Here is an 11385-nt window from a genome sequence, read left to right on the forward strand (position 1 = left end):
GGAATTTTCCTTTGTTTTTTTTTTTTTTAAAGTGCATTGCTAACTGAATGAACATCCATCATTAAGCATTCCGTCTCTTACTGTATGGTTTACTGAACAAAAAACGCCATTACCCGATGGAATCGGGTCACTGATACTTGCATCTTAATTGGAAATGTTTTACTCTCTCTCAGAGGTAGTTTGGTCAGTTAATGAAGCTGCAGCCTGGTATTTAAATGAAAAATCATTAATATCTCGGGAACTACTTGGATGGAGGACGATTGCCCAGCTATTAATACCAATGAGGATAAAATGGCGATAATGATGAACTCGGCTTCAAACAAGTAGAAAACTCAACTAACTAGGAAGTCGAAAATGAGAGCGTTACTGTTTTAGTGATATTTATATTTCTGAATGTTGTTTGTTGCGACATCATCATTATAAGACATTATAATGCTTAGTATCCCAAGGTTTAAGAGGACAAATTGAGCTTCCTCTGCCTTAAAGGCGAAATGTCTCCCACATCCTAATTAAAGATGAACGAGGAACCCGACCCATTCTTAAATGAGTCAGCAACTATCGGTCGGTTTTATGAGAGACCAAACTTCGAAGCAAACACCGAAGATTAATTTTTGGAATCCTGGGCCCCTGGAATTGGAGAGGAGTCGCCGACCTTCATAACATCACGCCCCGCACATTCATCCCAGAGTCAACAGCAATACTTTCGGCCGTAACGCTATAAATACAGAACAGTGCCGCCATTTCGGAATCAATATCGTGAGATCTCCGTCTCACTTTGCAAACAGAAAATTCCGAAATGAGTCGCTGGGTGAAATTGCTCTCCTCCCCAAAGAGAGGAAAGCGAAAAAGAAAGGAAATTGCCCCACGCATCATCGTCGGATGATTATCGTGAAATTGCAAATGAGTTCAAGCTACTTGGCCCTTTGTGCCTCCTGCCTGTTTTTTCTCTTTGTGATGGTGTAGCGTTTTGGTGATCCCATTTTATCAGCCGCCGTTATTTATCTGGTGCGTGTAATTGGAGCATGAGGCCTTTGACGGAAAATATAGGGCGCGTTTAAACAGTTGCCATTACCGATATCCTTTGTATTACTGTTATTGCTAGCAATTTAGGTGAAATTAATACCATTAATAGGGTGAGATTGGTTATTTTTGTGCTATTATTATATGGTTTTCATTATTATTATTATACTTGCTGCTGCCAGGTGGTACTGCACATGAAACAAGCCACTTAATGTATTTCATTGCACTCCCATCCATAATTCACGGCAATCACGGTGCCAGATAACCCCTATTCGGTCAATCGACCATTCCATAACTGTCTTGATAAACATTGCCGTCAGATGTTTATAGTCAGTCATTATAACAAAACTGTCTTGTAGAAAATATAATTACTCTATGAAGATAAACCTGTACAAATCTATGTATGAGATTTTTTATTTAATGAATGACCTGTCATATATAACAAACCATTTAAGAACATCTTCGTTAACCACTCCTAATCAACCTATTCAATATTAATGGTAACAAGTAAAAAATGCGCCGAAGTTTCTTCGGTGCAATCGAGTTTTCTGTACAGCCGCTACAGCGTATAATCAAGGCCACCGAAAATGGATCTATCTTTCGGTGGTCTCGGTATAATGCTGTATGAGCCGCGGCCATAAGCTGTAGGTCCCATTGCTAAGTAACCAATTGGTTCTTAGCCACGTAAAATAAGTGTAATCCTTCGGGCCAGCCCTAGGAGAGCTGTTAATCAGCTCAGTGGTCTGGTAAAACTAAGCTATACTTACTTTACTTTACTTGTTGCCAGGAGTATGATTATGGCTAACTTTATCCTTAAATAAAATGAAAAATACTGAGGCTAGAGGGCTGCAATTTGGTATGTTTGATGATTGGCGGGTGGCTGATCAACATACCAATTTGTAGCCCTCTAGCCTCAGATGTTTTTTAAGATCTGAGGGCGGAAAGAAAAAGTGCTCACAGAAAAAAGTGCGGACGGACAGGCAAAGCCGGCACAATAGTTTTCTTTTACAGAAAACTAGAAAGGGGTATAGCTGCTCAAATCACGCTTTGTCATTGTGAGGTTAGATTTCCATTCTTAACTGATGTCAGTTTAATTTAGGGAACACAGATGAAGGCAGAAAACTCTACATTATCGAAACAAAGGGTTTGAAGGACTGATCCAACTTCGCAGGTGTCAGTGTTGGAATCCAGATTTGCGTATCACTGCCTGAACACAGGAGCGAATAATATCAGAGAAGCGTTCTCAGAATTTAATGGCGTGAATGAAGAGACCCAAGGCCATAATCGTTAAAAAATACGCGGAGTCATAGAAACTCGTTGTTATGAATGAAAGTATACTATGTTCTGTGACTTTAATGCATCATCATAAGTACTCGTATGCATCATCATAAGTACTCGTATGGGAACTGAGTTTCTTTTAGCAAATTAACGTCACTCGATCTCTACCCTAAATCCCTTTCTGATCACATTCCAGAAGCCACAGTTACCTCTCGCTGAACATAGTAACGGTAGAAGTCTCTATTGAAAGCTGGGTTCGATGCGTTCTTGTTGAATGGAAATTCCAATCAGAACTTTTCTATGGAACTGGAACGGTTCCCCGTATGAGAGAAGTGTCTGATAGTTTAGTTCACGATTTGATATTCCGGCCGCAATAGTATGGTGTTAATTCCACATGGAGAAGTTGGTTCTGTAATCTCTCTCTCTCTCTCTCTCTCTCTCTCTCTCTCTCTCTCTCTCTCTCTCTCTCTCATACATCACACGTATATATACACATTTATATAACGTATATATATATACACAAGTTTATTATATATATATATATATATATATATATATATATATATATATGTATGTATATATATATATATATGGGTGTGGTTATTTATAAAGTACAGTACATTCGCATTGCCAGTGTTACTTTTTAAGTTGATGTTCATCTGCCGCACTCTCCCCAAATCATAGCTCGATGAGCAGGGCAGCTATAAGATGAGCCATAATTCATCTGGTTCTGTCAACTCGAGTATCGTATGGAGGTTCGGGTGAATTATTCCCTAAGTAGTTAAGCCTAAGGACTAAATGTCAACTCAAAGTCGAAGTTATGATGTCTGATTACTAAATCACTATAGAGTGTAATTATTGAGTCCCAGATTATAGTAGGTAATGAATAGTATGCCTCAATTGACTGCACTGTTTTGTTAGCTAGTGTCAAACCACTTGCGGTTACAATTAGTGAACGTCAAATCGTATCAGTTAATAATAATTCGATGCCAAATCACATGAGTTATGAAGACTGTAGTGTTAATTCGTCTTGCCTTATAATGACTAAAATTAAGGTGATTTGCGCTTGTGATTATAATTTCAACAAAAGGAAAGTCTTCAGTCTGCCAATTCACCAGCACATCTTGTTATAGACAGCATAAATTATGCTCATTCATCAGCTGTGCAGCTCCGGGTAATATTAATCAAACAGACACCTGTAAATCCTCCCGAAGAATTGGACCTTCTCCTCAACATATTTTTATCGAAGCAGACCCGAGTGAAATCATTATTTCGTAACGCATGCAAGAGTCTTCATCGATGCTTGTAAAGGGTATAACTGACTGCTGACCGTTGCTTAGGAACTGGTAAAATGTGGATATTTTTACAGATGCATAAAAAAAGTCATTTGATGGAGCCCCACAGTTCACCAGTCGTAAAATGGCACTCAGTCCTCACTAGCCTCGCTGTCAGGCGACCAAGGTGTGAGTGGAAGTCAAAGACTGGGGTGAAAGGAACCACCCACATTATTCCACAACAACACGAGCTGGTATGCACATTTCTTTGTAAAACTTAGGCCTAACCTCAGTTCGGATGGTATGGAATTGACAGTGACTTTTAATAGGGGTTAAGCTCAATAATTTCGTGTTGCATCGGACCTGCACTGTGTGAGTATATGTAATTACTAATATATATATATATATATATATATATATATATATATATATATATATATATATATTGTAGTATATTATATTATGTCCATATGTGTGCGTGTGTTTGTATGCGTATGCATGTCTATATATATGTGTATATTTGTATATGTATATATATAAACACTATGTCATACATATGTATGTATGTATCTACATATATGAAAGTAATGGTATTCCAATAATACTCTAACTTGTTTTAGTTTAGAAATGACTTCTTCCATTATTTCTTGACAGCTATATTTACTCCTACATTGTTATGAGAGGGATGATAAGCTGCAGCCTTTGCACTATATATTTATGGCTCCTTAAGCTATGATTTAACAGTATCTGCAATATTATTGATACTCATCCTCGTCATCCCTCAGTATTCCCTAAAAAATGGCGCGCTACGAAGTTGAACCCGAGACTGGCATGTTGCTCCGCATTTATGTGTAAATTCTTGGTTGATTGAAACTGGTTGAAAAGTGCTAGAAGCAATGCAAGGGGTTAAATACCTCATGTGTTGCCATGTTTCTCTCTCTCTCTCTCTCTCTCTCTCTCTCTCTCTCTCTCTGTATATATATATATATATATATATATATATATATATATATATATATATATATATATAGTATATACATATATATATACATATATATATATATATATATATATATATATATATATATATATATATATATATACATTGAGCAATTTGAACTAAACTGGGTATTTCTATGACTTACCATCTGGAAAAGAATACTGTGGAGGTAAGACATTACGAGCACCAAAGAGGGTGGGGTGGGAAGGGCTTCCCTGAAATCGGGCTGGTTCTACCTGTAGACTTAGTAACTAAATAAACTCTAGCTTTATCATACCTAATTTCGGTATACATATGAATTACCATCAGGAAAAGAACACTGTGGGGGTAAGACATCACTGGCACCAAAGGGGGTGGGGATGGGAAGTGGGTGACATGTAAAAATAACTGAACACCAGAGATAATAGTGTCTAATGCATAGTTTCAATGGTCGCTGATAAGAATAGCAACACTCCCGATGCTAAGTCCAAGTTCAGCCCTGATAGGAAGAGGGGTGAGAAGGGGTGAAATAATGTTGGGCAATGTAATTAGAAATGGAGAGGGTGAAACAGTTTTTATCCCACCGATACCACTCATTTCGACGGATCTCCCCTTCAACTTTAAAAGGCACGGTGACTGTTTATTAAGTACTGTGGAGCGGATTCGAGATCGACATGTTTTTCCCACGGACAGCTTTATGTTGCTTGCTCAGGTGTGGGTTCACCCAAGAATTTATTTATTCTTGCTTCCGATGGTGAAACTTGAAATGTTTACAATCAAGTTTTATGTTAAAGTAGGATTATAGTGAATTTTTGAAAGGTTTTACTTTATAATTTGTATTCTGTATATATATTTTTAAAAACCTGTAAATAAAAATTCATTGATATTACGCTATAGATTGATTCGATTCCTTTTCCTGTCTAATAGGTTGGGATAAATAAAATATGTGTTCAACGTTTTGGGTGTGATAAATGCTTTGGTGTATTCTACGGTTTGGGCGTGAACGTTTTGAGTTTTTACGTGCAATGAAACGTCAGCTAGTGTATATATATACACACATAAGGTATGTATTATGTATATATGTGTGGATATATATATATATATAAAATATATATATATATATATATATATATATATATATATATATATTATTGGGAGAATATTAACGAACTGTTACAGAAATATCAGTTTACGTACAACACATAAGGTTTTTGTAATGAATTGGACCATTGTAGATAAAAATCCAATTGGCTATCAGTGCAGCAACCTCAGTTAGTATTAAATGATTTCTCATGATATCGGGTACTTTTGTAATTTACATTGCAAAAAAGTATTGACGATTAAGAAGATCGACTGTAATTTACAGCAGATGCTTACATAGCAAAAAATTATATATGTCAGTATTGGCACTGAAGAAGATCGACTGTAATTTAACCGAGAAGAGAAATGAAGTAAATTGCAGCATATTTTTTTTTTTCGGAGAATTAAAAATGTTTAAGATCCCTATCATCTAATCTCCTTTAGAAGTGTTTATGCGACAATTTATGTCAAATTCTTATAGTTGAAATACCTTACTTAACTGTACGGCAAAGAAAATATACAGACTATGAATTTTACACGTTCAAATACTTTCAAATTTAGTCTTTATGCCTTTTGCACCTCGGGAAAGTAACTTTATTCGTTTTGTATTTTGCAAGTGTTTGTCTCGTATAGAAAATAGTTATTAACAAAAACATAACATTTAACAAACAATTTTGCAAACAGAACTTCCTGAAAACAGGTACAGCATTCTTTTACTTACTTGATAGTGGAATAACTTCCGTGTTTCTTGAATAAAATCGTTGACTCGTCTGACGAAATTTCCAATGAAGGTGTTTTTCCTCCTGGTTTTTCTAGGGACATCGTGCTCTATTTGTCACTCTTTTAGGTGGTCATGTCAACAGTTTTTTTCAGTTTTTTTTTTTTTTTGTTGGGGGGATGGGGGCGCTTGTCCTTATTTTCAGTGGGAAGTTTCTGATATTTATACTGAATTTTCTGGTTATGCTTTATATATTGTTCATATTAACGCAATTTGATTTTAGGGTACGTTACTTTATGTAGAGAGAAAATATATTGTTGAAAATAATTGTAATATATAATATATATATATATATATATATATATATATATATATATATATATATATATATATATATATATATATATATATATATATATTTATAGGCGTGTGTGTGTGTGTCCACGCATTACGCGTTCGTGTGGTTTGAGTTACGTGGACTTTTATTTTACTCTTTTTAAGTCCTGTAATCATCCTGTATCTTATTTTTAATGTATTTCGCCAAAGGTGTGAAATATTAATATAATTTTTCTGCAATACCTTCCTGTTTGATATAAGAACGCAAAGTTCGTAAATCCAACGATGTCTGTACGTGACAACTCCGCCCATACTCCTTTGTCCTTACGGCCTCATTACAGTAATCTGACACCAGGCATCTTTATTACCCGTATTGTTCAAGCTGGTGGATATTGACTCTCTAACCGCGGTATGTCAATTAAAAATTGGAATACCAGACGCAAAGGTAAACAATGAGGTTCATTATCTAGTTGGATAAAACGCACCGATAATGACTAAGCTTTGATGACGTTACGAATGTTTTTTTTTTTAAGTACGGTATATTCATCCGTTACTTTTTTTTTGTCACTGAAGTTTTTTCATTAAAACTTTTGTCATAATTTAGCAGCTTATCCATAGTACAGCCGATGGGCTATGTTTCCAGATCAGAAATACATTAAATTTGAAATTTTTCAAATAATGCAAGGTACTTAGGTTTGAAGTAATTATAACATTATTAGTATTATTATTATGAAATAAACCTTGCCGTAAAAAATGAAGGTCTTGTATGAGAGGGTCGAGAAGGCAAGATCCTATCCTGGGGACCCTACGCACTGTCTCGAAGGTCGACTCAAGTTCATCATTCTATACACGTAAATTTAGGGAAAAGTTAAGTATACCTTAGTTTAACCAGACCACTGAGCTGATTAGCAGCTCTCCTAGGGCTGGCCCGAATGATTAGATTAATTTTACGTGGCTAAGAACCAATTGGTTACCTAGCAACGGGACCTACAGCTTATTGTGGAATCCGAACCACATTACAACGAGAAATGAATATCTATTACCAGAAGTAAATTTCTCTAATTCTTCATTGGCCGGTCGGAGAATCGAACGCGGGCCCAGCAGAGTGCTAGCCGAGAACGATGCCAGTCCGTCCAATGAGGAACTACCGTAAATTTAGGGAACATTGGTTGAGTCCTTCACCCATTGACCATCATAATTACACAGAAATGTAAACATATAGATAAATTTTGCCAAGTATTTTATATTTATTACGTTGGTACAAGGTTCTCTCTCTCTCTCTCTCTCTCTCTCTCTCTCTCTCTCTCTCTCTCTCTCTCTCTCTCTCTCTCTCCTGTACATACTGTATTCACTGTGACTAGTTTAAACTTGAAATGCAGTATTACGGGAACAAAATTAAAAGAAACAGTAAACCCATCCACAGGACAGTGACGCAAATTTGGCAGTTTCTCGTATGTGATCATATTTTAGGATGCGTGTTTATCGAGTATGATGCGTTTTTGGTTAAAGAAGTCCTTTGCGTGCAGTAAACGAAGTTATTACGTGTCCGAGGAATCAAAGTCGGTTCGCAATTCTTGTGTACTTCGACTACTGAATGTGGATGCTGGAATACTTAAGGGGGCTTTCAAACTACAGTAAAACATCATGATTACAATGCAGCGACCGTTAGTGGAGAACGGAACCTTGACCAATACTGGATAGTCGTATGAAGCGGCATATTCCCGAGATTTAACCGAGTGCCAAGCAAGCCATCTTCATATACATTATAAACATTATAAACACAACCAAAGATTAGAATTGAAACAATTTTCTTTAAATGTATTGAAATCATTCACAGTAACGTAGATTCGATTGTCATGATTGTGATTGAATACATTAGTATGCAGACAATAACGAAAGTAAATACTAATAGAAGATTGTAGGTCACACTTATCCACATAGTGTGTGTGTGTGTGCGTGACCATCAGTGTGAATTTGGAAATTTTGACAATAGTTGAAGTGACACAAAAAATCGCGGAAAACTTTTTTTTTAGGGAATTCACTGTCTTCATCTAATGCAAACGTCGTAAGAGACTCTAATCATGCAGTATATATCTAAAAAAAATATTGCTCACAAAAACTGAAATCTTAAAAAATTACTGTCATCATGAAAAGAGGCAAGAATCGAGTTCCAATAATTTACTCTCTCTCTCTCTCTCTCTCTCTCTCTCTCTCTCTCTCTCTCTCTCTCTCTCTCTCTCTCTCTCTATGTATATATATGTATTACATATACATATATATAATATATAAATACACACACGCGCGCGCGCACACACGCACGCACGCACGCACACATATACAGTATATATATAGACAGATTTATATATATATATATATATATATATATTTTATATATATATTGTATATATATATATATATATATATATATATATATATATATATATATATATATATATATATATATATATATATATATATATTCCTTCGCTAGAGACATACAGATTGCCATGGAATCCGACTTTGCGTTATAATCGACACAACCTCATTTTAATAAATCTTACAAGATTTTTACGTAATTGCTGTGCAAGTCAAAGACGAAGGAAGCGAGCTTATTTAAATTTTACAGAACATTCCCCCTCTTGCACAATCATTGACCTAATAACGGGGCTTGATCTGGGCTGGAGAACCAACCTCTCCTGACCATGAGCTGTTCTGTCGATCCTCGGTCTGCCTCTGACTCTCACGAAATCTGCATCGAACAAGGACATGCCGCCTGTGTAACCATTCCATGAAAAGACTTATATTAATGTTTATGTTGTCTGACACTGAGATGAGAGTAACCAGATTAACCATGCTTGAAAATTATTTTTAATCGGCGTTTTTTGTGTGGAGTCATTGCCTTTCATACAAATGATACCAACGGACAAGATTTAACCTCACGAATTTTAAATTAATTTTCTAATCGGTAGATCATGCTTAAAAATTTAATCTGCTGCATATTCAATTAATATTCAATCGGCAAGAAACGAAATTTTTTTTTACTCATTTCAGATTGTCGTATTCATGTGGACTTGACGTAGCATTGGTAGTGTTTCCTGATTTAGTTTGGTATAGTGAACCGATTGTTGAAAGAGCTTACGTGATTTGGTTTATTTATACTTCACGACATTGTTTTTTACCAGTTATCCTTTGTTTCGAGCAATGTAATTTTGTGTAATTTGATTTGTTTTCAGTTATTCAGACTTTACTAAGTTATGTTTCTCCAACACGCTTTTGGTCGGTATAAATATGTTGAGATTTTGGCTTTGCATATTTCGTGGAAAAGAACCTTTTCGGCAGGGCCATTGTTATCAGTTTAAAGTTCATCGCCCACACCTGAGTGTGCTTTTCAAGTTAATGATTTTCCTTCTCTCTCTTCCTCTTCCTAATATTTAATGAGCCCTTTTGATTTCAGAACGTTGCTTAAATATATGATGAATATAATTATAAATCCATAGTCTTCTTCCCACACTACAAGAACCGTTGTTCCGTTTTCCACTTTTATTTCAGTATTCGTGCCTTTTAAAAATTATTTATTCGTCAAACATTACTTCGAATGTGATTCACATTCATCGTCACATTAACAGATAAGAATTACTGAAACAACTTGAACGTCAAATAATCACACAACTCTTTCAGCCCTTGAAGAATAAAACACTGTATTGCTATACATTATTCACCGTTCACCTTTAAGGCTATGACACTAAATATCAGACAAATGAATAAATTGATTATCAGTTCAAGCGCTCGCGGGTACACGCACAAACACGCACAAACCAGGCACAGACACTTAAGAGTGGAAGAAACCGACTGCCGGCGACTAGACTGAGCAGTAGAAAGGACTGCGACCGAGCCCCGTGATTTCTTCCCTATGAAAAGCCTGGCTCGTGATTTTAGCTAATCACTGGAGATTAGAGAACAATGGTCTTTCTCTAAACGGACGGGAGAGCATTACGTGCACGATTATATATTTGCGTGGTTTTCGTTAGTTTTGCTGATTCATTTTCGAAAGAGAAGAGTAGTTATTATTTTGTTCGTTGCATGGTTGTGTATGTAATGTGTGTATATATATATATATATATATATATATATATATATATATATATATATATATGTGTATATATATATATATATATATATATGTATATATATATGTATATATATATATATATATATATATATATATGTATACAATATACGAAAATATGGAATGTCTGTATGTATGTACAACTGCACATTGCCTATGAAAATATGGAATATGATGAATATATAAATGAATATATATATATATATATATATATATATATATATATATATATATATATATATATATATATATATATATAGTATATATATAAATATATATATATATATATATATATATATATATATATATATATATATATATATACATACATACATATATACATATATGTATATATACATATACATGTATATAATGTGTACAGTATATATACATATATGTGTATATATATGTATATAAATATATATATATATATATATGTATATATATATATATATATATATATATATATATATATATATATATATATATATATATATATATATATATACATGTGTGTGTATTGGCTGGCTGAATGCCAGGCGTTCCTCAGGATTTGCAATAGTAAATGACCCTG

At 34.7% G+C, this 11385-nt stretch overlaps 1 pseudogene; it reads right to left on the reverse strand.

Annotated features, from left to right (window-relative positions):
- LOC136835475 (uncharacterized) overlaps positions 1-10429 on the reverse strand; it is a 61302-nt pseudogene extending 50873 nt beyond the window's left edge.
- Between the last annotated feature and the right edge of the window lie 956 nt (positions 10430-11385).

The sequence above is a fragment of the Macrobrachium rosenbergii genome, chromosome 55 (assembly GCF_040412425.1).
Source record: "Macrobrachium rosenbergii isolate ZJJX-2024 chromosome 55, ASM4041242v1, whole genome shotgun sequence".
Taxonomy (NCBI): Eukaryota; Metazoa; Arthropoda; class Malacostraca; order Decapoda; family Palaemonidae; genus Macrobrachium; species Macrobrachium rosenbergii.